Genomic DNA, 27,357 nt, shown 5'->3' on the forward strand with positions numbered 1-27,357 from the left:
GTTGTGTCTCCATTGTCATTTGTTTCTAGGTATTTTTTGATTTCCTCTTGATTTCTTCAGGGATCACTTGGTTATTAAGTACTGTAGTGTTTAGCCTCCATGTGTTTGTATTTTTTACAGATCTTTTCCTGTAATTGATATCTAGTCTCAAAGCGTTGTGGTCGGAAAAGATACTTGATATGATTTCAGTTTTCTTAAATTTACCAAGGCTTGATTTGTGACCCAAGATGTGATCTATCCTAGAGAATGTTCCATGAACACTTGAGAAAAAATGTGTATTCTGTTCTTTTTGGGTGGAATGTCCTATAAGTATCAATTAAGTCCATCTGGTTTAATGTATCATTTAAAGCTTGTGTTTCCTTATTTATTTTCATTTTAGATAATCTGTCCATTGGTGAAAGTGGGGTGTTAAAGTTCCCTACCATGATTGTGTTACTGTCGATTTCCCCTTTTATGGCTGTTAGTATTTGCCTTATGTATTGAGGTGGTTCTATGTTGGGTGCATAAATATTTACAATTGTTATATCTTCTTCTTGGTTCGATCCCTTGATCATTAGGTAGTGTCCTTCTTTGTCTCTTGTAATAGTCTTTATTTTAAAGTCTATTTTGTCTGATATGAGAATTGCTACTCCAGCTTTCTTTTGATTTCCATTTGCATGGAATATCTTTTTCCATCCCCTCACTTTCAGTCTGTATGTGTCCCTAGGTCTGAAGTGGGTCTCTTGTAGACAGCATATATATGGCTCTTGTTTTTGTATCCATTCAGCCAGTCTGTGTCTTTTGGTGGGAGCATTTAATCCATTTACATTTAAGGTAATTATCGATATATATGTTCCTGTTCCCATTTTCTTAAATGTTTCGAGTTTGTTATTGTAGGTGTTTTCCTTCTCTTGTGTTTCTTGCCTAGAGAAGTTCCTTTAGCATCTGTTGTAAAGCTGGTTTGGTGGTGCTGAACTCTCTCAGCTTTTGCTTGTCTGTAAACTTTTTAATTTCTCCATCAAATCTGAATGAGATCCTTGCTGGGTAGAGTAACCTTGGTTGTAGGTTTTTCTCCTTCACCACTTTAAATATGTCCTGCCACTCCATTCTGGCTTGCAGAGTTTCTGCTGAAAGATCAGCTATTAACCTTATGGGGATTCCCTTGTGTGTTATTTGTTGTTTTCCCCTTGCTGCTTTTAATACGTTTTCTTTATATTTAATTTTTGATAGTTTGATTAGTATGTGTCTTGGCATGTTTCTCTTGGATTTATCCTGTATGGGACTCTCTGTGCTTCCAGGATTTGATTAACTATTTCCTTTCCCATATTAGGGAAGTTTTCAACTATAATCTCTTCAAATATTTTCTCAGTCCCTTTTTTTTTCTCTTCTTCTTCTGGGACCCCTATAATTCAAATGTTGGTGTGTTTAATGTTGTCCCAGAGGTCTCTGAGACTGTCCTCAGTTCTTTCCATTCTTTTTTCTTTATTCTGCTCTGCAGTAGTTGTTTCCACTATTTTATCTTCCAGGTCACTTATCCGTTCTTCTGCCTCAGTTACTCTGCTATTGATCTCTTCTAGAGTATTTTTAATTGCATTTATTGTGTTTTTCATCGTTACTTGGTTCCTCTTTAGTTCTTCTACATCCTTGTTAAATGTTTCTTGCATTTTGTCTATTCTATTTCCAAGATTTTGGATCATCTTTACTATCATTATTCTGGGTTCTTTTTCAGGTATACTGCCTATTTCCTCTTCATTTGTTAGGTCTGTTGTTTTTTTACCTTGCTCCTTCATCTGCTGTGTGTTTTTCTGTCTTCTCATTTTGCTTACCTTACTGTGTTTGCAGTCTCCTTTTCACAGACTGCCGGTTCTTAGTTCCTGTTGTTTTTGGTATCTGTCCCCAGTGGCTAAGTTTGGTTCAGTGGGTTGTGTAGGCTTCCTGGTGGAGGGGACTAGTGCCTGTGTTCTGGTGGATGAGGCTGGATCTTGTCTTTCTGGTGGGCACGTCCACGTCTGGTGCTCTGTTTTGGGGTGTCTGTGACCTTATTATGATTTTAGGCAGCCTCTCTGCTAATGGATGGGGCTGTGTTCCTGTCTTGCTAGTTGTTTGGCATAGGGTGTCCAGCACTGTAGTTTGCTGCTCGTTGAGTGAAGCTGGGTCTTGGTGTTGAGATGGGGATCTCTGGGAGATTTTCATCATTTGGTATTACGTGGAGTTGGGAGGTCTCTTGTGGACCAGTGTCCTGAAGTTGGCTCTCCCACCTCAGAGGCATAGCCCTGATGCCTGGCTGGAGCACCAAGAGCCTTTCATCCACACGGCTCAGAATAAAAGGGAGAAAAAATGGAAAGAAAAAAAGAAAGAGTATAAAGTAAAATAAAATAATGTAAGATAAAATACAATAAAGTTATTAAAATAAAAAATAAAAAAATAATTATTAAGAAAAAAAGAAAAAATAAAAAAACGGATGGACAGAACCCTAGGATAAATGGTGAAAGCAAAGCTAGAGGCAAAATCTCACACAGAAGCATACACATACACACTCACAAAAAGAGAAAAAGGGGAAAAACTAATATATCTTGCTCCCAAAGTCCACCTCCTCAATTTGGGATGATTCGTTGTCTAGTCACGTATTCCACAGATGCAGGTACATCAAGTTGTTTGTGGAGCTTTAATCTGCTGCTTCTGAGGCTGCTGGGAGAAATTTCCCTTTCTCTTCTTTGTTCGCACAGCTCCCGTGTTTCAGGTTTGGATTTGGACCCGCCTCTGCGTGTTGGTCGCCTGAGGGCGTCTGTTCTTTGCTCACACAGGACGGGGTTAAAGGAGCAGCTGCTTCGGGTGCTCTGGCTCACTCAGGCCGGGGGGAGGGAAGGGTACGGACGCAGAGCGAGCCTGCAGTGGCAGAGGCCGGCATGACGTAGCAGCAGCCTGAGGTGCGCCGTGCGTTCTCCCGGGGAAGTTGTCCCTGGATCATGGAACGTTGGCAGTGGCGGGCTGCACAGGCTCCCGGGAGGGGTGGTGTGGATAGTGACCTGTGCTTGCACACAGGCTTCTTGGTGGCGGCAGCAGCAGCCTTAGCGTTTCATGCCCGTCTCTGGGGTCCACGCTGATAGCCGCATCTCGCGCCCATCTCTGGAGCTCGTTTAGGCGGCACTCTGAATCCGCTCTCCTCGCGCACCAGGAAACAAAGAGGCAAGAAAAAGTCTCTTGCCTTTTCGGCAGCTCCAGACCTTTTCCCGGACTCCCTCCCGGCTAGCTGTGGTGCGCTAACCCCTTCAGGCTCTGTTCACGCCGCCAACCCCAGTCCTCTCCCTGCAATCCGACCGAAGCCCGAGCCTCAGCTCCCAGCCCGCGCCTGCCCCGGCGGGTGAGCAGACAAGCGTCTCGGGCTGGTGAGTGCTCCTCGGCACCGATCCTCTGTGCGGGAATTTCTCTGCTTTGCCCTCCGCACCCCTGTGGCTGTGCTCTCCTCCGTGGCTCCGAAGCTTCCCCCCTCCACCACCTGCAGTCTCTGCCCACGAAGGGGTTTCCTAGTGTCTGTAAACCTTTCCTCCTTCACAGCTCCCTCCCACTGGTGCAGGTCCTGTCTCTATTGTTTTGTCTCTGTTGCTTCTTTTTTTTTTTTTTTTTGCCCTACTCAGGTACGTAGGGAGTTTCTTGCCTTTTGGAAGGTCTGATGTATTCTGCCAGCGTTCAGTGGGTGTTCTATAGGAGCAGTTCCACGTGTAGATGTATTTCTGATGTATCTGTGGGGAGGAAGGTGATCTCCGCGTCTTACTCTTCCGCCATCTTCCAGGAACCCCCTGTTGTTAATTTCTCATTTTATTTTGTCGTAGTTGGAGAAGAGACTTGTGTTGTGGCCTAATATTTTCTCTATCCTGGAGAATGTTCCATGTGCACTTGAGAATAATGTGTAAATTGTTCTGTATATATCTGTTCTGTATAGTTGGTTATGCTGCTATTCAAGTCCTTTATTTCTTCATTATTCTTCTGTCAGGTTGTCTTACTCATTTGTAAAAGTGATGTATTGAAGTTTCCAACTACTATTTTATAACTATTTCTCCATTCAATGCTGTCAGTTTTTGCCTTATATATTTTGAAGTTCTGTTATGTGTGTATATGTTAATAATTGCTATGTCTTCTTTAAGGATTGACTCTTTTATTAATATATAATTTCCTTCTTTTACTTTTTTGACAGTTTTTGAATTTAACTCTATCTTGTGTGATATTCATATAGCTACCCAAGGTCTTTTCTGGTTACTATTTGCATGAAACATCTTTTTCCTCAATTTCACTTTCAAACTTATTTGTGTCTTTGTATCTAAAATATGTTACTTGTAGACAGCATATAGTTGGATCATGGTTTTGAATTGATTAGTTAGTCTCTGCCTTGTAATTGTGTAGTTTAAATCTTTTACATTTAAAGTAATTACTGATAAAAAAAGCCTTGTGACATTTTACTGTTTGTTTTGTATATATTTTATAACTTTTTTATTCCTCAGTTCCTCTGCGACTGCTTTATGTGTTTACTTTTTTCTAATGTATCATTTCAATTCATTTCTCTTTTTTTTCTTTTTTGTTTTAAATTTATTTATTTATTTATTTTTGGCTGCATTGGGTTTTCATTGCTGCATGCGGGCTTTCTCTAGTTGTGGCAAGTGGGGGCTAGTGTTCATTGCGGTGCACGGGTTTCTCATTGCGGTGGCTTCTCTTGTTGTGGAGCACGGGCTCTAGGCACACAGGCTTCAGTAATTGTGGCATGCGGGCTCAGTAGTTGTGGCATGCAGGGCCTAGAGCACGTGGTCTTCAGTAGTTGCAGTGCATGGGCTCAGTAGTTACGGTGCATGGGCTCTAGGGTACCTGGGCTTCAGTAGTTGTGGCTCACAGGCTCTAGAGCGCAGGCTCAGTAGTTGTGACACATGGGCTTAGTTGCTTTGTGGAATGTGGGATCTTCCAGGACTAGGGGTTGAACCCATGTCCCCTGCATTGGCAGGTGGATTCTTAACTACTGTACCACCAGGGAATTCCCTCTTTTTTTTCTGTATATATTTTAGTTATTTTCTTAGTGGTTGCCCTGGGGCTTACAATTAACATCTTAAATTTATAATAATCTAGCTCCAATTAAAACCAACTTAATTACACTAATTAAGTATACAAAAATTCTGCTCCTGAACAGTGCCATCCTCTCCCCTTTATGTTGTTATTGTCACAAATTACATCTTTATATATTGTGTACCCTTTAACACATATTTATAATTACTGTTATATGCATTTATCTTTTAAATTACATGGGCAAAAAAAGAAAAAAGAAGAATTGCAAATCTAAAGTACTATACTTGTTTTATCTTTTATCTATATAGTTCCCTTTCCAGTGTTAATTATTTCTTTATATATTTTTGCATCGCTATCTAGTATCCTTTTATTTCAGCTAAGGATTCTCCTTAGCATTTCTTTTCGGGCAAGTTTACTAGTGACAGACTCCCTCAAGTTTTGTTTATCTGGGAATACCTTAATTTTTCCTTCATTTTGGGAGGATGGTTTTATCTGATAAAGAATTCTTGTTTGACAGTATTTTTCTTTCAGCACTTGAAGTATGGTGTTGGAAGCCATCCAGACGCTGCAACGCCATGACAAGGTCATGGGGCGCTCCAGTGCGGTTCCGCCTTGCAGTTCTGCACTGGAGCGCCCCATGACCTTGTCATGGTGTTGCAGCATCTGGATGGCTTCCAACATCTCCCCCTTTTTTATTTTTTAAAATATAGGTATGTAATTCCACAGATACTTGTTTGATGCTTTTTTGAATTATTCTGAAGATGACTGGAAATAAAAATATACAAATTAATATTATTCCTCCAATAATGGCCACGTTAATAAAGAGGGAGAAGATGGTTTTTTGAGACACAAATTTTTCAATATTCTCAAAAAAATCCAAGGCTGATGTAGCAGGGGAAATATTTAATTTAGCAGTAGCAAGAGTATGTATTTGCTTATGCAATTCATTTAAATCTAAACTAATATCTGAATCATTCCAAACTCCCAATATATGATTTCTTATCCCAATTATGTATAGAAGTATTAACTTGTGCTGGAGTTACACAAATCCACTTATAATTTTTATGACATTTCAATGCTAATTTAACTTTTAAGGCAGTTAACTCTTGACCTATATGTAATACAGCTTCTTCTAACACATCTAACTTAGCTTCTAAATTCCTATCTATTGTTTCCTGTATAGCTAAAGTTAAGGATACATTCTTAGATAACTCATTTACATGTTTAGCAGTATGTACTTCCTGAGTTAAAGCTATTGTTGATAAGGAAAATGATGCAATAGTAGTAATCAAAGCTGATATACCTAAAATCAAAGCTGCAACAAATCTTTTTGGTCTTTTAAATAACGCTTTTGTCTCTTCTAAAACTTGCATTCCATACCCTTCATACCAAGGTTCTGTTAATTGCACAGGAACCATAATATATGATGGCCTTTTTAATATTAACATCACCTGTGCATTCATCATTGGATTAACACAACTTGCCAACATACAATTTTTACATTGAACATTATATACAGTATCATTATATTTTATTTTTATATCCCTATAATTGTGAGACACCAAAAATACATAAGGAGCATATAAACATGTCTGTAACTCTATCATAACTTTATTTTTTGGCCTTTTAAGGTTTATAGGAGCAGAACTAGCTACAATTTTCTATAACTCAGGTTGATAAAAATTTACTCCTTTAAGTACTCCTGTTAATATTGAGGGTACCCATCCTCCAACATGAACTCTATTTACTTTCATGTAAGGTGGAATAATAGAGTTCTCCCAATCATAGCGGGAAGCATGTTGGTAATATTTTCTATAATCTCTAGTGGGATCAGGGTGACTCCAATCATATATTTTTTATATATCATAATGATTTGCCATTACTTCTATACATGCATTGTCTCCAATTAGGAAATCCAGTCAAGGGATCTAAACCTTGTCCTGATTCTAATTCCTCTTTTAAAGTTCCTGTAACATTACAATCACCATATCTATCAGGATGTTTAGCCATATCAAGATGATTTGTATCAAAACCTGGCATTCTCATTAATAGTGACCATAATAGTCTTTTTCCTCTTTCTCCTGGAGTATCAAACATTTGTCCTCTCAGGGAGGTAGGAATACAATTATGCTTTAAGGATGAATTTTGTAAATGTAGGGAGGCTGGAAAATTAAAACATATAGGTGAGGAAGCAGACTTTCCCAGAAAAGTAAAATTATCATTCATTTTAAAATTATTATATGCCTGAGAGTTTAAAGGTCCATTAATAAAATCAGGTCTATTAGTTGAAACGGGAGGTATTTCCTCTCCCCATGTAACTACTTGTAACACAGGAGGATCAGGTACATAAGCCCAATATGCATCTTTCAACCCAGCAGCCATTCCACCTGTTACCTAGCAGGCGATAATCGCAAGCATAGCCACTAACAAATTTCCTGGATTTACCATAGCTCCCTGTTCCAAAACAACCTTCTTAGCCTCTCCTGTCAAATGTTTTATTTGTCCCCATGTAGGGGGATTTGTTGTTCTCGTAGAGAAAGCAGAACGTTTTCTAGGAGGAGGCAACAAAGATTGCTTAGCTGGTGAAGATGGCGGCGGTGGCGGCGCAGGACGAGATCTATGAACAAGAACAGGGCGTCCTACAACAGGTCTAGGACGAAAAATTATTGGTGGCTGTTCTGTAAGGGAAAGTCCTTCTAACTGCAGCAACAGGGGATTTTCATATCTCGGCGGAGGTATTTCCTTCGTTGGGTTCGATGATATAGTTTCTTTTTTGAAGAGAAGGCGACTTGTCGAAGGAAATGGAGGTGGGGGTGGTAAACCCGACATGTCTGATCAATCGGTCAGGCACCCACAAGGGAGAGTCTGCGTCCTGCGGAAAAATACAAGCATAGCCTCTACCGCTGGTTAGTAACACATCTGGTCCTTTCCATTGGCTAGTAAGTAAATCCTTCCATTTTACCATTGGTTTTGGTTTTGTATAATCAGGATTCCAGTGTCTTAGCATTGCTGTATTTCCTTGTATTTAAATTATTAAGTAAATTATCAGTATTTAAATTATTAAGAACAAACATAGCATGCTGTAAGATATGATGTGGAGAACTATGTTTAAATTCTCCTTGTTGTAGCTTTGTAATTTGAATTTTTAAAGTATGATAAGCCCTTTCCACAATAGCTTGACCTTGGGGATTATAAGGAATTCCTGTAGAATGTGAGATCTTAAATGCTGCACAAAAATCCTTAAAAGCCTTAGATGTATAAGCAGGTGCATTATCTGTTTTTAAAGCTTGAGGATTGCCTAAATATGAAAAACAATAAACCAAATGCTGTACTACATCTTTAAATGCTTCTCCTGTCCGAGCAGAGGCTATTATAACATGTGAATATGTATCCACAGTAACATGTACAAATGAAAGCTTCCCAAAACTCGGCACATGAGTAACATCCATTTGCCATAATTTATTAGGGCTCAATCCTCTAGGATTTACTCCCATAGGCAATATAGATTGTGCTGAAGGACATTGTTTACAATTTTTAACAATTGTCTTAGCGACTTCCCTAGGGATGTGAAACTGATATCTTAATGCAGCAGAATTCTGATGATGTAAGCTATGTGATTGTTTTGCTTCCTCTAGATTACTTCCTATAATAGTTTTAGTCAAAAGATCTGCTTGATTGTTTCCTGCAAACAATCCTCCAGGTAAATTAGAATGAGCCCTTATATGACCTACATAATAAGGTAAAGATCGTGACCAAATTTGCTTCTGTAAGCGTATCAAAAGGTCAAATATTGATGTTTTTTGTTCCGGTAAAATCGCAGTCTCAATATGAGGAAATAGTCTAACCACATACTGCGAATCTGAAAATAAATTAAATGTCTCCTGAGAGAGTTCTGCAAAAACGTGAATAACCGCAATAAGTTCTGCCTTTTGAGCAGAAGTCTCAGAAGTCTGTAACACTTTTGATTTTCCATTTATAACCATAGCAGCTTTTCCATTTGAGGACCCATCTGTAAAAACTAATTGGGCTTCTTTAATAGGATTTTTTGCACTTAATGTGGGAAAAATAACAGGATGTTTTGCAAAAAACTGTACCAAAGGATGACCAGGGAGATGAAATTTTATTTGTCCTGTATAATTTTCTAAGGCAATTTGCCAATCCTCATTAAACTGCAATAGATCATTTAATTGATCTTTATTATATGGAATAACAATATTATCCATTTCTTTTCCAAATAATTCTCGGCTTCTTTTATGTCCCTTCAAGATCAAAGTTGCTATTAAAGCAGGATAAGCAGTAACAATCTTTTTTGGAGTAACTGGCAAATGTATCCATTCCAAAGGCCCATCTTGCTGAAGGACTCCTGTAGGAGATATAGGGGTTGACAATATTAAAAAATCCCAAGTCTTTCTTATGTCAATTCTCTGCAAAAAACAATCATTCATAGCCTTTTCCACTGTTTGTAACGCTTTTTGCGCTTCAGGAGTAATTTCTCTTGAGGAAACTGGGTCAGAGTTCCCTTGTAAAATATTAAATAAGGGTTTTAATTGAGCAGTTGTAATTTTTAAATAAGGCCTGATCCAATTTATATCCCCTAACAACTTTTGGAAATCATTTAAAGTCTTTAAATGATCTTTTCTTAGGCTAAAAACCTGAGGAGTAATAACTTGAGTATTAATAATTCTTCCTAAATAAGTCATAGGAGGTTGCACCTGAATTTTTTCAGGGGCAATTTTTAGTCCAGATTTCTACAAAGTAGCCGTCATTTGTTGTAATATTTCTTGCAATAAAATTCTATCAGGATGAGCAATTAATATATCATCCATATAATGAATAAGATATACATTTTTATATCTTTCTCTTATTACTTTTATAGCCATATCTACAAATTTTTGACATAAGGTAGGGCTATTTTTCATACCTTGTGGTAAAACTTTCCATTGATATCTTTGATAAGGCCTCTGAAAATTAATAGAGGGAACACTAAAGGCAAATCTTTTTCTATCTGCCATATCAAGAGGGATAGTAAAGAAACAATCCTGTAAATCAATAATGATTATATTATAATCCTTTGGAATTGCTACTGGCGAGGGTAAACCAGGCTGTAAAGTTCCCATATCTTCCATAGTATCATTTATAGCTCTCAAATCTTGTAATAATCGCCATTTGCCAGATTTTTTCTTAATAACAAATATAGGAGTATTCCAAGGGCTGTTAGATAACTCTATATGACCAGCTTCCAATTGTTGCTGAATTAAAGCCTGAGCAGCCACAGCTTTTCAGCAGTCAAGGGCCATTGTTCAACCCAAACTGGATTATCTGATTTCCAGGTAATGGGGTCAGCTGTTTAAACAGTGACCTTATTCATAAATTTTGATAACATCTGATGTGTAACTATACCATCTGGACTATATAACAACATCCCCATTTGGGATAAAATATCTCTTCCCCATAATGTTATTGGTAATGAAGTAATTACATAAGGATGAAAAAGTCCTTTTTGCCCTTCTTCATTCGACCATGTAAGAATCTGAGGAGGATTAACCAAGATGGCGGAGTAGAAGGATGTGCTCTCACTCCCTCTTGCGAGAGCACCAGAATCACAACTGGCTGCTGGACAATCATCGACAGGAAGACACTGGAACTCACCAAGGAGGATACCCCACGTCCAAGGACAGAGGAGAAGCCACAGTGAGACGGTAGGAGGGGCGCAATCAGAGTAAAATCAAATCCCATAACTGCTGGGTGGGTGACTCACAGACTGGCGAACACTTATACCACAGAAGTCCACCCACTGGAGTGAAGGTTCTGAGCCCCACGTCAGGCTTCCCAACCTGGGGGTCCGGCAACGGGAGGAGGAATTCCTAGAGAATCAGACTTTGAAGCCTAGTGGGAATTGATTGCAGGACTTTGACAGGACTGGGGGAAACAGAGACCCCACTCTTGGAGGGCACACACAAAGTAGTATGCGCATCGGGACCCAGGGGAAGGAGCAGTGACCCTGGGGGAGACTGAACCAGACCTACCTGCTGGTGTTGGGGGGTCTCCTGCAGAGGCGGGGGGTGGCTCTGTTTCACCGTGGGGACAAGGACACTGGCAGCGGAGGTTCTGGGAAGTGCTCCTTGGCATGAGCCCTCCCAGAGTCTGCCATTAACCCCATCAAAGAGCCCAGGTAGGCTCCAGTGTTGAGTTGCCTCAGGCAAAACAACCAACAGGGAGGGAACCCAGCCCCACCCATCAACAGTCAAGTGGATTAAAGTGTTATGGAGCTCTGACCGCCACAGCAACAGTCAGCTCTACCTACCAACAGAGCCTCCCATCAAGCCTCTTAGATAGCCTCAACCACCAGAGGGCAGACAGCAGAAGCAAGAAAAACTACAATCCTGCAGCCTGTGGACCAAAAACCACATTCACAGAAAGATAGACAAGATGAAAAGGAAGAGGGCTGTATACCAGATGAAGGAACAAGATAAAACCCCAGAAAAACAACTAAATGAAGTGGAGATAGGCAACCTTCCAGAAAAAGAATTCAGAATAATGATAGCGAAGATGATCCAGGACCTCGGAATAAGAATGGAGCCAAAGATCGAGAAGATGCAAGAAATGTTTAACAAAGACCTAGAAGAATTAAAGAACAAACAAACAGAGATGACCAACACAATAACTGAAATGAAAACTACACTAGAAGGAATCAATAGCAGAATACCTGAGGCAGAAGAACGGATAAGAGACCTGGAGGACAGAATGGTGGAATTCACTGCTGGGGAACAAACTAGAGAAAAAAGAATGAAAAGAAATGAAGACAGCCTAAGAGACCTCTGGGACAACATTAAACGCAACAACATTCGCATTATAGGGGTCCCAGAAGGAGAAGAGAGAGAGAAAGGACCAGAGAAAATATTTGAAGAGATTATAGTCGAAAACTTCCCTAACATGGGAAAGGAAATAGCCACCCAAGTCCAGGAAGCGCAGAGAGTCCCATACAGGACAAACGCAAGGAGAAACACGCTAAGACACATAGTAAAATAGACTTTAAAATAAAGAATGTTACAAGAGACAAGGAAGGACACTACATAATGATCCAGGGATCAATCCAAGAAGAAGATATAACAATTATAAATATATATGCACCCAACATAGGAGCACCTCAATACATAAGGCAACTGCTAAGAGCTGTAAAAGAGGAAATCAACAGTAACACAATAATAGTGGGGGACTTTAACACCTCACTTACACCAATGGACAGATCATCCAAAATGAAAATAAATAAGGAAACAGAAGCTTTAAATGACACAATAGACCAGATAGATTTAATTGATATTTATAGGACATTCCATCCAAAAACAGCAGATTACACGTTCTTCTCAAGTGCGCATGGAACATTCTCCAGGATAGATCACATCTTGGGTCACAAATCAAGCCTCAGCAAATTTAAGAAAATTGAAATCATATCAAGCATCTTTTCTGACCACAATGCTATGAGATTAGAAATGAATTACAGGGGAAAAAACGTAAAAAAGACAAACACATGGAGGCTAAACAATACGTTACTAAATAACCAGGAGATCACTGAAGAAATCAAAGAAGAAATCAAAAAATACCTAGAGACAAATGACAATGAAAACACGACAACCCAAAACCTATGGGATGCAGCAAAAGCAGTTCTAAGAGGGAAGTTTATAGCTATACAAGCCTACCTAAAGAAACAAGAAAAATCTCAAGTAAACAATCTAACCTTACACCTAAAGAAACTAGAGAAAGAAGAACAAACAAAACCCAAAGTTAGCAGAAAGAAAGAAATCATAAAGATCAGAGCAGAAATAAATGAAATAGAAACAAAGAAAACAATAGCAAAGATCAATAAAACTAAAAGCTGGTTCTTTGAGAAGATAAACAAAATCGATAAGCCATTAGGCAGACTCATCAAGAAAAAGAGGGAGAGGACTCAAATCAATAAAGTCAGAAATGAAAAAGGAGAAGTTACAACAGACACCGCAGAAATACAAAGCATCCTAAGAGACTACTACAAGCAACTTTATGCCAATAAAATGGACAACCTGGAAGAAATGGACAAATTCTTAGAAAGGTATAACCTTCCAAGACTGAACCAGGAAGAAACAGAAAATATGAACAGACCAATCACAAGCAATGAAATTGAAACTGTGATTAAAAATCTTCCAACAAACAAAAGTCCAGGACCAGATGGCTTCACAGGTGAATTCTATCAAACATTTAGGGAAGAGCTAACACCTATCCTTCTCAAACTCTTCCAAAAAATTGCAGAGGAAGGAACACTCCCAAACTCATTCTATGAGGCCACCATCACCTTGATACCAAAACCGGACAAAGACACTACAAAGAATGAAAATTACAGACCAATATCACGATGAATATAGATGCAAAAATCCTCAACAAAATACTAGCAAACAGAATCCAACAACACATTAAAAGGATCATACACCACGATCAAGTGGGATTTATCCCAGGGATGCAAGGATTCTTCAATATACGCAAATCAATCAATGTGATACACCATATTAACAAACTGAAGAAGAAAAACCATATGATCATCTCAATAGATGCAGAAAAAGCTTTTGACAAAATTCAACACCCATTTATGATAAAAACTCTCCAGAAAGTGGGCATAGAGGGAACCTACCTCAACATAATAAAGGCCATATATGACAAACCCACAGCAAACATCATTCTCAATGGTGAAAAACTGAAAGCATTTCCTCTAAGATCAGGAACGAGACAAGGATGTCCACTCTCACCACTATTATTCAACATAGTTCTGGAAGTCTTAGCCACGGCAATCAGAGAAGAAAAAGAAATAAAAGGAATACAAATTGGAAAAGAAGAAGTAAAACTGTCACTGTTTGCGGATGACATGATATTATACATAGAGAATCCTAAATAACTGCCACCAGAAAACTGCTAGAGCTAATTAATGAATATGGTAAAGTTGCAGGATACAAAATTAATGCACAGAAATCTCTTGCATTCCTATACACTAATGATGAAAAATCTGAAAGAGAAATTATGGAAACACTCCCATTTACCATTGCAACAAAAAGAATAAAATACCTAGGAATAAACCTACCTAGGGAGACAAAAGACCTGTATGCAGAAAACTATAAGACACTGATGAAAGAAATAAAAGATGATACCAACAGATGGAGAGATACACCATGTTCTTGGATTGAAGAATCAACATTGTGAAAATGACTATACTAACGAAGCAATCTACAGATTCAATGCAATCCTATCAAATTACCAATGGCATTTTTTACGGAACTAGGAACAAGTCATCTTAAAATTTGTATGGAGACACAAAAGACCCCGAATAGCCAAAGCAGTCTTCAGGGAAAAAAACGGAGCTGGAGGAATCAGACTCCCTGACTTCAGACTATACTAGAAAGCTACAGTAATCAAGACAATATGGTACTGGCACAAAACAGAAACATAGATCAATGGAACAAGATAGAAAGCCCAGAGATAAACCCACGCACCTATGGTCAACTAATCTATGACAAGGAGGCAAAGATATACAATGGAGAAAAGACAGTCTCTTCAATAAGTGGTGCTGGGAAAACTGGACAGCTACATGTAAAAGAATGAAATTAGAATACTCCCTAACACCATACACAAAAATAAACTCTAAATGGATTAGAGACCTAAATGTAAGACTGGACACTATAAAACTCTTAGAGGAAAACATAGGAAGAACACTCTTTGACATAAATCACAGCAAGATCTTTTTTGATCCACCTCCTAGAGTAATGGAAATAAAAACAAAAATAAACAAATGGGACCTAATGAAACTTCAAAGCTTTTGCACAGCAAAGGAAACCATAAACAAGACGAAAAGACAACCCTCAGATTGGGAGAAAATATTTGCAAACGAATCAACGGACAAAGGATTAATCTCCAAAATATATAAACAGCTCATTCAGCTCAATATTAAAGAAACAAACACCCCAATCCAAAAATGGGCAGAAGACCTAAATAGACATTTCTCCAAAGAAGACATACAGACGGCCACGAAGCACATGAAAAGATGCTCAACAGCACTAATTATTAGAGAAATGCAAATCAAAACTACAATGAGGTATCACCTCACACCAGTTAGAATGGGCATCATCAGAAAATCTACAAACAACAAATGCTGGAGAGGGTGTGGAGAAAAGGGAACCCTCTTGCACTGTTGGTGGGAATGTAAATTGATACAGCCACTATGGAGAACAATATGGAGGTTCCTTAAAAAACTAAAAATAGAATTACCATATGACCCAGCAATCCCACTACTGGGCATATACCCAGAGAAAACCGTAATTCAAAAAGACACATGCACCCGAATGTTCATTGCAGCACTATTTACAATAGCCAGGTCATGGAAGCAACCTAAATGCCCATCAACAGACGAATGGATAAAGAAGTTGTGGTACATATATACAATGGAATATTACTCAGCCATAAAAAGGAACGAAATTGAGTCATTTGTTGAGACGTGGATGGATCTAGAGACTGTCATACAGAGTGAAGTAAGTCAGAAAGAGAAAAACAAATATCGCATATTAACGCATGTATGTGGAACCTAGAAAAATGGTACAGATGAGCCAGTTTGCAGGGCAGAAGTTGAGACACAGATGTAGAGAACGGACATATGGACACCAAGGGGGGAAAACTGCGGTGAGGTGGGGATGGTGGTGTGCTGAATTGGGCGATTGGGATTGACATATATACACTGATGTGTATAAAATTGATGCCTAATAAGAACCTCCAGTATAAAAAAACAAACAAAACAACTAATAAAAAAAAAAAAAAGAATCTGAGAACTTTTGTCCACAATTGGTGCTTTCCCTAAACCCAATAATTCATTTTTTGAGGTTTTTGTAGGCCATGCAGAGGGCCAATCCTTACCTGATATGCAAGATACATCAGCTCCTGTATCTAATAGACCCTGAATATCTTTACCATTTATCTTAAGGGTTTTAATAGGTCGAGTTTGAGTAATTTCTTGTACCCAAAAAGCCATGTCACTAGACCCGAAACCTTGATTATTTCTAGATTGCTGAGTGACTGATTTACCCATGACGTAGTAAGGTAATAACAATAGTTGAGCTAATCTCTGACCTTTGTGAATCTGTTGTGTTTTTACAGGCGGTGATATCATCAATTGAATTTCCCCAGTATAATCAGAATCTATTACACCTGGTAATACTGTAATACCTGCCATTGATGTTGAACTCCTTCCTAATATGAGCCCCAAGACCCCTTCAGGTAAGGGTCCTTTGATTCCAGTTGGAATCTTTACTGTAGGAGAATCTGGGGTTAATATTGTTGAGGTGGAGGAACTGAGGTCCAGTCCCGCACTACCTGGGGTTTCTCTGAAGAGTTCTGAGACTGATCGCAATGGGGAAGGAATGGATTCATCTGTTCGGTGCACATTGGAGGTTGAGGTAGTGGGTGAAGGGGAAGAGGATGGATAGATGGCTGTATTGGCTTTGCTTGCATTGGAAATGCCCCAATCATTTTGGGGGCCTGAGGCTGGCCCCTCTGGAAGTTTCCCTGATTCCCAGGGTTAATGGGCTGCAGTATCCTACCATCCCTATGAAATTTGCTCTTACATTCTTTTTGCCAATGATAGCCTTTCATGCATCTAGGACACAGTGATTTTGGAGATGGAGACATTGGGACTCCCGCTGAGGAAGACTCAGCATTAGGCATACTATTCATTGGGGCTACTGGGGCTGCAGAGGATCCATATGGACAATTTCTACTAATATGTCCAGACTGACCACAAGAATAACACTTACCCATAAAAGGCCCAATTATATTTGATGTTGTCTTTTTTCCTTGATTCATGCTTTGTATAACTTGAGGATAAGGCTCTCCTCTTAATGCAGCTGCAATTGCAACTCCCTGCAGAAATGCTGGGCCTACATCTGCACACTGTTTTACATAATCTGAAGTGCTTCCTGTCTTCCTAATAGGTCTTAACAATGCTTGACAAGTATTATTTGCATTTGCAAAAGCCAATTGTCTTATTAAAATTTCTGCAGCCTCCTGATTTGAAATAACACGACTTACTGCCAAGCCAAGTCTAGAAACAAATTCTTCATAGGGTTCATCACCTTTCTGTTTTACCTCTGCTAAGGTAGTAGTCTTGCCAGATATCGGAGACAAGGCTTTCCAAGCATCAACTGCACAACTTGTACACTGCATTAGTACTTCCTTTGGCAGATGCATTTGCTCCTGAGCAGTATCATAATCTCCTGCGCCTAATATCATGTCCAAAGTCAATCTTCTCCTGCCATGACCTTTATTTATAGCTGCCTGCTTTTTAGCTAAATCTTCATATTCAGTTTTCCAAAGCAAATATTGTCCTCCTGATAAGCAAGATTTTGCCACTTGAGTCCAATCATATGGAGTCATCCATTTACTGGCTAAAGCCTCCAAAATGGTTAAAGTATAAGGAGCAAGTGGACCATAGTCTACGCAGGCAGTTTTTAATTCTTTCATAAGTTTACAGGGTAAAGGTTCCCATACTACTTCATCATTGAATTCTCCCTCAAATATTACTGGAAAGCATCCAGCAAAGTCTGGATCCTCTAAAGTATGAAATCTATTACCTATTGAGGAAATACGAATTCCCCTTGCCCTAGATTGCATTTTATTAACAGGAAGAGGAGGAGGAGGCCTTGAGGGCAATTCTTCTTTTAATTTATGTCTGAAATCATTCAGAGGTGGATACAGAGACCTATTATGAGGAGTTGCTTCCGATTTCACTATGGGAAATCCCCGTGGATCTGGATCTCTATGATAAGCTGCAGCAGCTTCATCTAAATCAGCCTGATCAGCCAGAGGGAGAAAATCATCATCATCTCCATTTCCCCCTATAATATCACATGTCTCAAAGGATGCTGCCAAAATATTTTCAACAGACTTAGCTGGAGGAACATTTGGTGCAGAAGGCTCAACATCAGACTCTATAGAATGAGGTGGAGTTATTGCTGGGGCTTTATGTTTTTCATGTGTAGGATCTAAACTATCTCTAATTAAATTCCACAATGCAAAAGTATCCACAGGAACCTTCTCTGGGCCATGATAAGAATAGTGAACTCTTTAAGTTTCTCCTATTTTCTCCCAAGTTTTTTTTTTTTTTTTTAAATTATTTATTTATTTATTTATGGCTGTGCTGGGTCTTCGTTTCTGTGGGAGGGCCTTCTCTAGTTGCGGCGAGCGGGGGCCACTCCTCATCGCGGTGCGCGGGCCTCTCACTATCGCGGCCTCTCTTGTTGCGGAGCACAGGCTCCAGACGCGCAGGCTCAGTAGTTGTGGCTCACGGGCCCAGTCGCTCCGCGGCATGTGGGATCTTCCCAGACCAGGGCTCGAACCTGTGTCCCCTGCATTAGCAGGCAGATTCTCAACCACTGTGCCACCGGGGAAGCCCCTCTCCCAAGTTTTTAAATCCATAGTCCCTTCCTCGGGGAGCCAAGGGCATTGCTCCTGCACAAAGTCAAAAAATCCCTGTAATTGCTTTCTTGAAATTTTTACACCCCTACTAGACAACATACATTTTATAATATCCAAGAACATTTGTCTCTCTTTAGAAATTGAATGTCCCATAATTACTCACCCTTCACTTACCTTGCTATCCTCTGCAAGGGGGTCTGCAGCACCCTAGGTGAGAAGCCTAGCTATCCCGAAGATATCTAACATTTACCTTTCAGGTCCCTGTTCGGGCGCCACTTGTCGGAGTCCTGCTCCAACAGGATCCAGGATACCCCAAAAGGATGGACAGCGTCAGCGATGAACAACAGGAAGGAGACTGAGACTCGTGGACTCAGCCAAGTCAACAGGAAGGAGACTGAGACTCGTGGACTCAGCCAAGTAAAAATAGCACCATCTCGTGCTTTCTTTATTTCATATACTCATATATAGATTACAGTAGAATTACATAAATCATTAACATACATTGTAATACTATTGTTTTGAGTCGAAAGAATGAATCATTTTGAATCCACAAAGATTTCCTTAAAAGATTACGTAAACCATACCTTTTAGTTTCTAGATTTTCTCATAAGATAAATTCTAAGGTTACCATTACGTACAGTACATGTTCTAAGAATTATTTTTGGTGGTTAACCAACCTTAACACCTAAGTCTAAATATATCCTTATATTCTATATATCCCTAGCCCCCACATAGCTTTTCCTACATGGACATTCCTTTTTTATAATGTCATTAAAATATCTAAAATATATTTTACAATTTCTATTTTGAATATTGCTACTCAAAGGCAATTTAATATAGCAACAAACAATATTAGGATCCCAATAATCTATTAAAGAATAACTTTCCAAATCATTTCTATTTGTCCCTAATCTAGAACATATCTGTTCACCAGTTAATTGATCAAATATCATTAAACTACCATTAATATTGAACCACAAATTATTATTATCATCATAAACACCCTCATATGGCCATATCTCTAGGGAGGATGGTGTTTTCTCAAAGAAACATTTCCCTATGTCCAGGTTTAGTCACTGTTTCCCAATGTCCCTCTTTAGGCACCGGGCCTTGCCATACAGTACCCAAAGGGGGAGTCAGGGTAGTTTTTCTTCATCTAGGAAATCTAAGATTTTTCCTTGGGGCAAATCCTGCCACACTTAAATTTACATATATAGAAATTATAAGTATTGCTTTTACGAGGAGTGTAGTCCACCTTCCACGTGCGGTTCCGCCTTGCAGTTCCACACTGGAGCGCCCCATGACCTTGTCATGGCATTGCAGCGTCTGGATGGCTTCCAACAGTATGGTATCACACTGCCTTCTGTCTTCTATGTTGTTTTATTTGCACTTTGTATGTAGTTTATTCAAGAAAAACAACTTGAAATGCTAATTAATAAACTCCTACCCAAAGGAAAGATTTTTAAGAATAAATGATATAGTTTTGAACATATTTTTAACAATTTAATTCTATGTTTTCTGATGAGAACCCAGTCATTAATCTTATTGAGGATCCCAAGTGATGAATCACTTTTCTCTTGCTGCATTCCAGATTCTCTTTTTATCTTTGGCTTTCAACACATTGATTAGAATGTATCTCACTGTGGATCTGTTTGGGTTTATCCTACCTATAGTTCATTGAGATTCTTGGATATATGGTTTCATGTCTTTTATCAAATTTGGGAAAATTTTAGCCATTACTTCTTCAAACAGTCTTTCTGCTCCTTTCTCTTCTCTCATTCTGAGATGCGTATTATCCATATATTGGTATCCTTTATAGTTTCCCACAGGTCTTTAGGGCTCTCTTTATTTTTCTTCATTTTTTTTCCTTTCTGCTACTTAACCTGGAGAACTTCAAGGGACCCATGTTTATATTTACTGGTTCTTTCTTCTGGCTGCTTAAATATCTTGTTAAAACCACCTAGTACATTTTTCATTTTAGTTATTTTACCTTTCACCTCCAAAATTTCTATTTTGTTCCTTTTTGTATTCTTTGTTTGATGAGACATTGTTCTCCTGTTTTCCTTTCATCCTTTATCTATGGGTTTTTTTAAATGTCTTTGAACATATTTAAGATAGTTGATTCAGTGTTTTTGTCTACTAAGTCCAGTGTCCAGGTTTCCACTGTTTTTATTGATTTCTTTTTCTTCTTGTGAATGGACCATACTTTATTGTTTTTTTATATGCCTTCTAATTTTTGTTGAAAACTTAGCATTTTGTATATTATAATACAGCAACTCTGGAAGTCAGCTTTTCCTCCCCTCTCCAGCATTTGTTGTTGCTGCTTGTTGTGAGTTGTGGTTGTTTCTTTTAAAGTGACTTTTTGAAACTACCTTTGTAAAGACCATACTCTTTGTCATATGTGATCACTAACATATTTACTATGTTAGGTTAGTGGTCAGGAAGCAACTGTAAAAATGTTTTTATTTTGGTAAATATATATATAACATACATTTTGCCATTTTAACCATTTTTAAGTGTACAATTCAGTGGCATTGATTACTTTTTCAGTTTTATGCAACTGTCAGTACTGTTTATTCCCAAAACTCAGCTAGTGCGTTGACAAATATTTCCTTAAATGCCTAAAGCCCCCCAAAAAATGTCTTAGATTTTGAAGATCAGCTCTGTGTTAGCAAACACATTCAATGCTTATCCATACAATTTAAACTCTGCTTTGTCTTCACTTTCTGCTTGTACAGAGCCTAAATATCATCAAGAGGTCTAAACTTTGGGTCTTCTCATGTATTTTCTGAGCATACATCCAACTCTGGGTATCCTTGTGAACTTCTAGATTCTCTAGTGTTTGTGAGAGCTTTTCACATTCCTTGTTCCCCCATGTATATCTTTCCCTAAGCCTCTTCCTGTCAGGCATTTCTGTCTGTTGCTTGCCGTGTTTGGTATCACTTGCCCGAGATGTCTGTGGATAGTATATTTGCCTTTAAATTCTTTTGACAACATTTCCTAGGTGATCACTCCAGCCCAGAGAAAGTTCTGTGGTGGGCAAAACAAAAGAAAGCCCCTGAAACCATCCTTTACGGAGCCACCAGGCAGATCAAAACACATAATCATAGTTCTTTAAGAAAATGTTCCATATTTTCCCTTCTGGCACCAGTAAAAAATTCCATGAATGTGGGCCACTATCACCAAGCTGGGAATGAGAGATGGTACATGGTTACATCACAATACCGCAACGCTCTCTTATAAAATTTAGTAGCTTCTTTCTTCATTTAGCATTAGAGTGGTTGTTGTAAATTTTTAAATTAGATTCCAGAGTTCTGAAAAAGTTGATTCTGACAATTTTTTCCAACTAAATCATTGCTAGAGTGAAGGGATGGAGTTTTTCAGTTCTCTACACTGACATTTTTGGTGACATAGTCTTCTCACATTTGAAAGAGCTAAATTTCTTTTCCATTGTGTTACCTCCTATATTTCCTTTAAAATATTTTTATTGTCACTTTGGTCAAATAGGTAGCCAAGTATTGTTTCTTAGTAACCCATGATCCTATTTTAATCATGTGTTCAATTTTTCTGACAACTTTTCATATTTTGCCTTCTCTTATGGGCTGAGTTTTGTTCTCCCAAATTTATATGTTGAAGTCCTAACCCCCAGTACCATGGAATGTGACTGTACTTGGAGATAGAATTTTTAAATAGGTAATTAAGATTAAATGGATTGGGCCCTAAGTCAATATGATTGGTGTCCTTTAAGAAGAGGAGATTAGGACACAAACACACACACAGAGGCAAGGCCACGTGAAGACACAGGGAGAAGGCCACTTACAAGCCAAGGAGAGAGGCCCTCAGAAGAAACCAACCCTGCTGACACCTTGATCTTGGACTTCTAGCCTCCAGAACTATGAAGAAATAAATTTTTGTTGTTTAAGCCACCCAGTCCATGGTACATTGTTACAGCAGCCCTCAGAAACTAATACACCATCCCCAAATTAGAATTGAATCCTAAATGATATCTTTTACACCTAAAAGTGTCTGAGTTTTCTCAGAATGCCCCTGGAAAATCAAAAGGTGTTGTTCTTTCATCTTTAAAAAAGAGAGGTGTTATAATTAATTTTATTTGTTATATTACAGTTGATCAATTGCATGGAAATCATTGTTAAATCATAAGAAATACTTAGTATTCCCTACGTTAAATTGGTATAGGTAAAATATTATTAACATATATTTCACAAACTTTATGCTATATGGAAAATTTCTAGAGAATTTTCATTGCCCTTGCTGACTGTGATATATTTCTATTTGTCACTGTCCTGGTACTGCTTTTCCTGATATTATACAACTACAGTCTATTTTTATAGTAATTCTTTCAGTTATTGTTTTAAATGTTAACTTGGTCACAACTTTATTTCTTTAATTTGAATCTAGCATATTCAAGGCCAGTGTTTTTCCATCAGGGATTCTTGTTACTCACCTGTGGAGTTTTACTAATATGCATATGTTTAGAACCTACATCAGACTTACAGAAGCACTTTATTTGATAATCTTGGTGTATGCTATTTGTACACTTGGTATATTCATGATATATCAGGATTATATGTTATATCTCAAGTTTTCTTTGAAAAATAATGTTTATTAATCATGTAATGTTCACTGTCTTCTTTGAAAATTGGGTTGGCTAATCATTATGTTTATAAATTTTTTTCTAAGACTTTAAAAATTGACTTTATTATCTTGTTTTGCATGCTACACCAACAACCAAATTTCCTTTTCATTTGCATTATTCTTTTAATGAACTCTCATTAGATTTTCACGTTTGAAAATTATTAGTAATAATTTACTCACAGCCACTTTAAGACTTTTGTTTCTACAGATAATTTCTGATTTCTCTGATGCTTCTTTGAAAGCTCTTGTAATCAGCTACAGGCCTGAGTGCTTTGTATTCAGTTGAAGGATTGTCTCAGATCCCGGTGGAAAGGACTGTGTATTTGGGCGCAGGCTTCTGATGGCATCATTTAAAAAACTTTGAAACTGTGCTTGTGGAATGCATCAAGATTTTCAGAACTCTAGTCAAGAAGCAGATATCAGGAGACTACTAACCCATGATTGATTAGAACAAGAATTCATTACTACGATGGAATGAACTGATGAGCAATGGTTGTGGCTTTTATTTTTACTTTTTAGAATACTGTTGATGTTTTAATGTTCTTTTTTCTGGATGTAGGGAAACCTTTTCTTTTTTCTTAAGCTATCTATAAATTATAAAAATCATGTATATTGTGCTTTTGTAAACAGAAATGAACAATTTATCTTTTCTCCTTGCCTGACCTTTCCCTAATTCAGAAACTCTTATTTGGGTATTATTTTTATGGCAATATAATTACTTGCATAGGTTAAAAAGGACTCTTTCCTCCTTTTTAACAGGACATAATTGGAAACATTGGTTATGCAACCAAGGCCTTCTCTGGAATGTCATATTTGAAACCAATGCTCATTTAATCAGATATGACCAAACTTTTTAAAGGATATAAAGGTTGGCTTAATGAAGCATGGCTTATACAGCCCTAGGGGAAAATGCCTTGGAACCTGGCTTACAGTTTCCAGTCTTTCAGGTGAATAAGGAAGATCACTTTCTGGCAGGCCCAGGAACTTTTAGATATTTTGGGGACTTCTGGAAGAGAAGACTTTCCTTAAATTTTTAGGTAATATGGGTGCAATCTGGTGGTGAATTTTTGGCTTACCTTTTCTATCCTCAATAGGTTGGTTTTTTAAAAAAATATTTTTAGAACAATTTTAGGTTCACAGCAAAATTGAGAAGAAGGTACATAGACCTCCCATGTACACCCTGCCCCCACACATGCATAGCCTCCCCGACGATCTACATCCACCATCACAGTGGTATATTTGTTACAATTGATGAATTTACATTGGCCAATCCTAATCATCCAAAGTCCATAGTTTACATTAGGGTTCAGTCTTCTACATTCTATGGGTTTGGACAAATGTATCCATGGGTTTGGACAAGTATCCATCATTATAATATAATGAGTACTATATTATACAGAGTATTTTCACTGCCCTAAAAATCGTGTGTTCTGCCTACTCATCCCATCCCCCCCAACCCATGGCAACCACTGGTCTTTGTATTATCTCCATGGTTTTGCCTTTTCCAAAATGTCATGTAGTTGGAATCATACAGTGTAGGATTTTCAGATTGGCTTCTTTCACTTAGTAATATTCATTTAAGGTTTTTCCTGTCTTTTCATGGCTTGATAGTTCATTTGTTTTTAGCACTGAAAAATATTCCATTATCTGGATATACCACAGTTGATTTACCATTCACCTAATGAGGGATATCTTGATTGCTTCTAAGTTTTAGCAATCATGAAAAAAGCTGCTATTAACATCTCTACTGGTTTTTTGTGTAGACATAAATTCAATTACTTAAAAAATTCTATACATTTACTGCCCCCCCCCATTTTTTGGTGTCACAATTACATATTTTTATATTGTATATTCATTAACAAAATATTGTAGCTACACCTATTTTGTCTTTTAACCTGTATACTAGAGTTCAAAGTGGTTTACACACTACCATTTCAGTATTAAAGTATTTTGTTTTTGTTTTTTAAATGAATTTATTTATTTTTGGCTGCTTTGGATCTTTGTTGCTGTGTGCGAGCTTTCTGTAGTTGCAGCGAGTAGGGACTACTCTTCGTTGTGGTGTACGGGCTTCTCATTGCGGTGGCTTCTCTTGTTGCAGAGCATAGGCTCTAGGCATGTGGGCTTCAGTAGTTGTGGCATGTGGGCTCAGCAGTTGTGGTTCGTGGGCTCTAGAGCACAGGCTCAGTAGTTGTGGTGCATGGGCTTAGTTGCTCCATGGCATGTGGAATCTTCCCAGACCAGGGCTGGAACCTGTGTCCCCTGCATTGGCAGGCGGATTCTTAACCACTGCACCACCAGGGAAGTCCCAGTATTAAAGTATTTTGAATTTGACTCTATATTTACCTTTACCAGTGGATTTATACTTTCATATGTCTTCATGTTACTGATTAGCAGCCTTTAGTTTTAGCTTGAAGAATTCCCTATAGGAGTTCTTATAAGTCAGGTCTAGTGGTGATAAATTTTGTCAGCTTTTGTTTATCTGGGAAAGTACCTTTCCTTCATTTCTGAAAGACAACTTTGCTGGGTATAGTATTCTTGGTTGATAATTTTTTCTTTGAGCACTTTGAATGTATCATCCCACTCTCTACTGGACTGCAAGGTCTTTGCAGAGAAATCTACCTATAGCCTTATATGGATTCCCTTGTATATGATGAGTCATTTTTCTTTTGCGGCTGTTATTTATTTTTATTTTTATTTTGGCCATGCCGTGTGGCAAGCGGGATCTTAGTTCCCTGACCAGGGATCGAACCTGTGCCCCCTGCAGTGGAAGTGCAGAGTCTTAACCACTGGACTGCCAGGGAAGTCCCTTTTTTGCTGCTTTTAAAATCTTCTCTTTGTCTCTGAGAGTTTGATTATAATGTTTCTGGGTGAGGATATCTTTGGGTTGAATCTGTTTGGTGAACTTTGAGTTTCATAGACCTGGATGGCCATATCTCTCCCCAGATTTAGGAAGTTTTCAGCCATTCTTTCTTTCTTTCTTCCTTTCTTTCTTTCTTTCTTTCTTTCTTTCTTTCTTTCTTTCTTTCTTTCTTTCTTTCTTTCTTTCTTTCTTTCTTTCTTTCTTTCTTTCTATCTTTCTTTCTTTCTTTCTTTCTTTTTAACATCTTTATTGGAGTATAATTGCTTTACAATGGTGTTCTAGTTTCTGCTTTATAACAAAGTGAATCAGTTATACATATACATATGTTCCCATATCTCTTCCCTCTTGAGTCTCCCTCCCTCCCACCCTCCCTGTGCCACCCCTCTGGGTGGTCACAAACCACCGAGCTGATCTCCCTGTGCTATGCGGCTGCTTCCCACTAGCTATCTATTTTACGTTTGGTAGTGTATATATGTCCATGCCACTCTCTCACTTTGTCACAGCTTACCCTTCCCCCTCCCCATAGCCTCAAGTCCATTCTCTAGTAGGTCTGTGTCTTTATTCCCGTCTTACCCCTAGCTTCTTCATGACCTTTTTTTTTTCCCTTAGATTCCATATATATGTGTTAGCGTACAGTATTTGTTTTTCTCTTTCTGACTTACTTCACTCTGTATGACAGACTGTAGGTCCACCCACCTCACTACAAATAACTCACTTTCGTTTCTTTTTAATGGCTGAGTAATATTCCATTGTATATATGTGCCACATCTTCTTTATCCATTCATCTGTTGATGGACACCGAGGTTGCTTCCATGTCCTGGCTATTGTAAATAGAGCTGCAATGAACATTGTGGTACATGACTCTTTTTGAATTATGGTTTTCTCAGGGTATATGCCCAGTAGTGGGATTGCTGGGTCGTATGGTAATTCTAGTTTTAGTTTTTTAAGGAATATCCATACTGTCCTCCATAGTGGCTGTATCAATTTACATTCCCACCAACAGTGCAAGAGGGTTCCCTTTTCTCCACACCCTCTCCAGCATTTATTGTTTGTAGATTTTTTGATGATGGCCATTCTGACCGGTGTGAGATGATATCTCACTGTAGTTTTGATTTGCATTTCTCTAATGATTAATGATGTTGAGCATTCTTTCATGTGTTTGCTGGCAATCCGTATATCTTCTTTGGAGAAATATCTATTTAGGTCTTCTGCCCATTTTTGGATTGGGTTTTTTTTTTGTTTGTTTTTGAGCTGCATGAGCTGCTTGTAAATTTTGGAGATTAATCCTTTGTCAGTTGCTTCATTTGCAAATATTTTCTCCCATTCTGAGGGTTGTC

The 27,357-nt window shown here is 38.3% G+C and overlaps 1 long non-coding RNA gene across 4 annotated transcripts in view; it reads left to right on the forward strand.

Annotated features, from left to right (window-relative positions):
* LOC137757030 (uncharacterized) overlaps positions 1 to 19,244 on the forward strand; it is a 169,431-nt gene extending 150,187 nt beyond the window's left edge. For 3 of the 4 annotated variants that reach the window (XR_011072292.1, XR_011072289.1, XR_011072293.1), the window contains 3 exons: positions 10,553 to 10,724; positions 16,189 to 16,308; positions 18,762 to 19,244. This is a non-coding gene — a long non-coding RNA (uncharacterized lncRNA). The remainder of the gene's footprint in view (positions 1 to 10,552; positions 10,725 to 16,188; positions 16,309 to 18,761) is intronic. The other variant, XR_011072290.1, reaches the window with a different exon arrangement.
* Positions 19,245 to 27,357: the final 8,113 nt, after the last annotated feature.

The sequence above is a fragment of the Eschrichtius robustus genome, chromosome X (genome assembly GCF_028021215.1).
Source record: "Eschrichtius robustus isolate mEscRob2 chromosome X, mEscRob2.pri, whole genome shotgun sequence".
Taxonomy (NCBI): Eukaryota; Metazoa; Chordata; class Mammalia; order Artiodactyla; family Eschrichtiidae; genus Eschrichtius; species Eschrichtius robustus.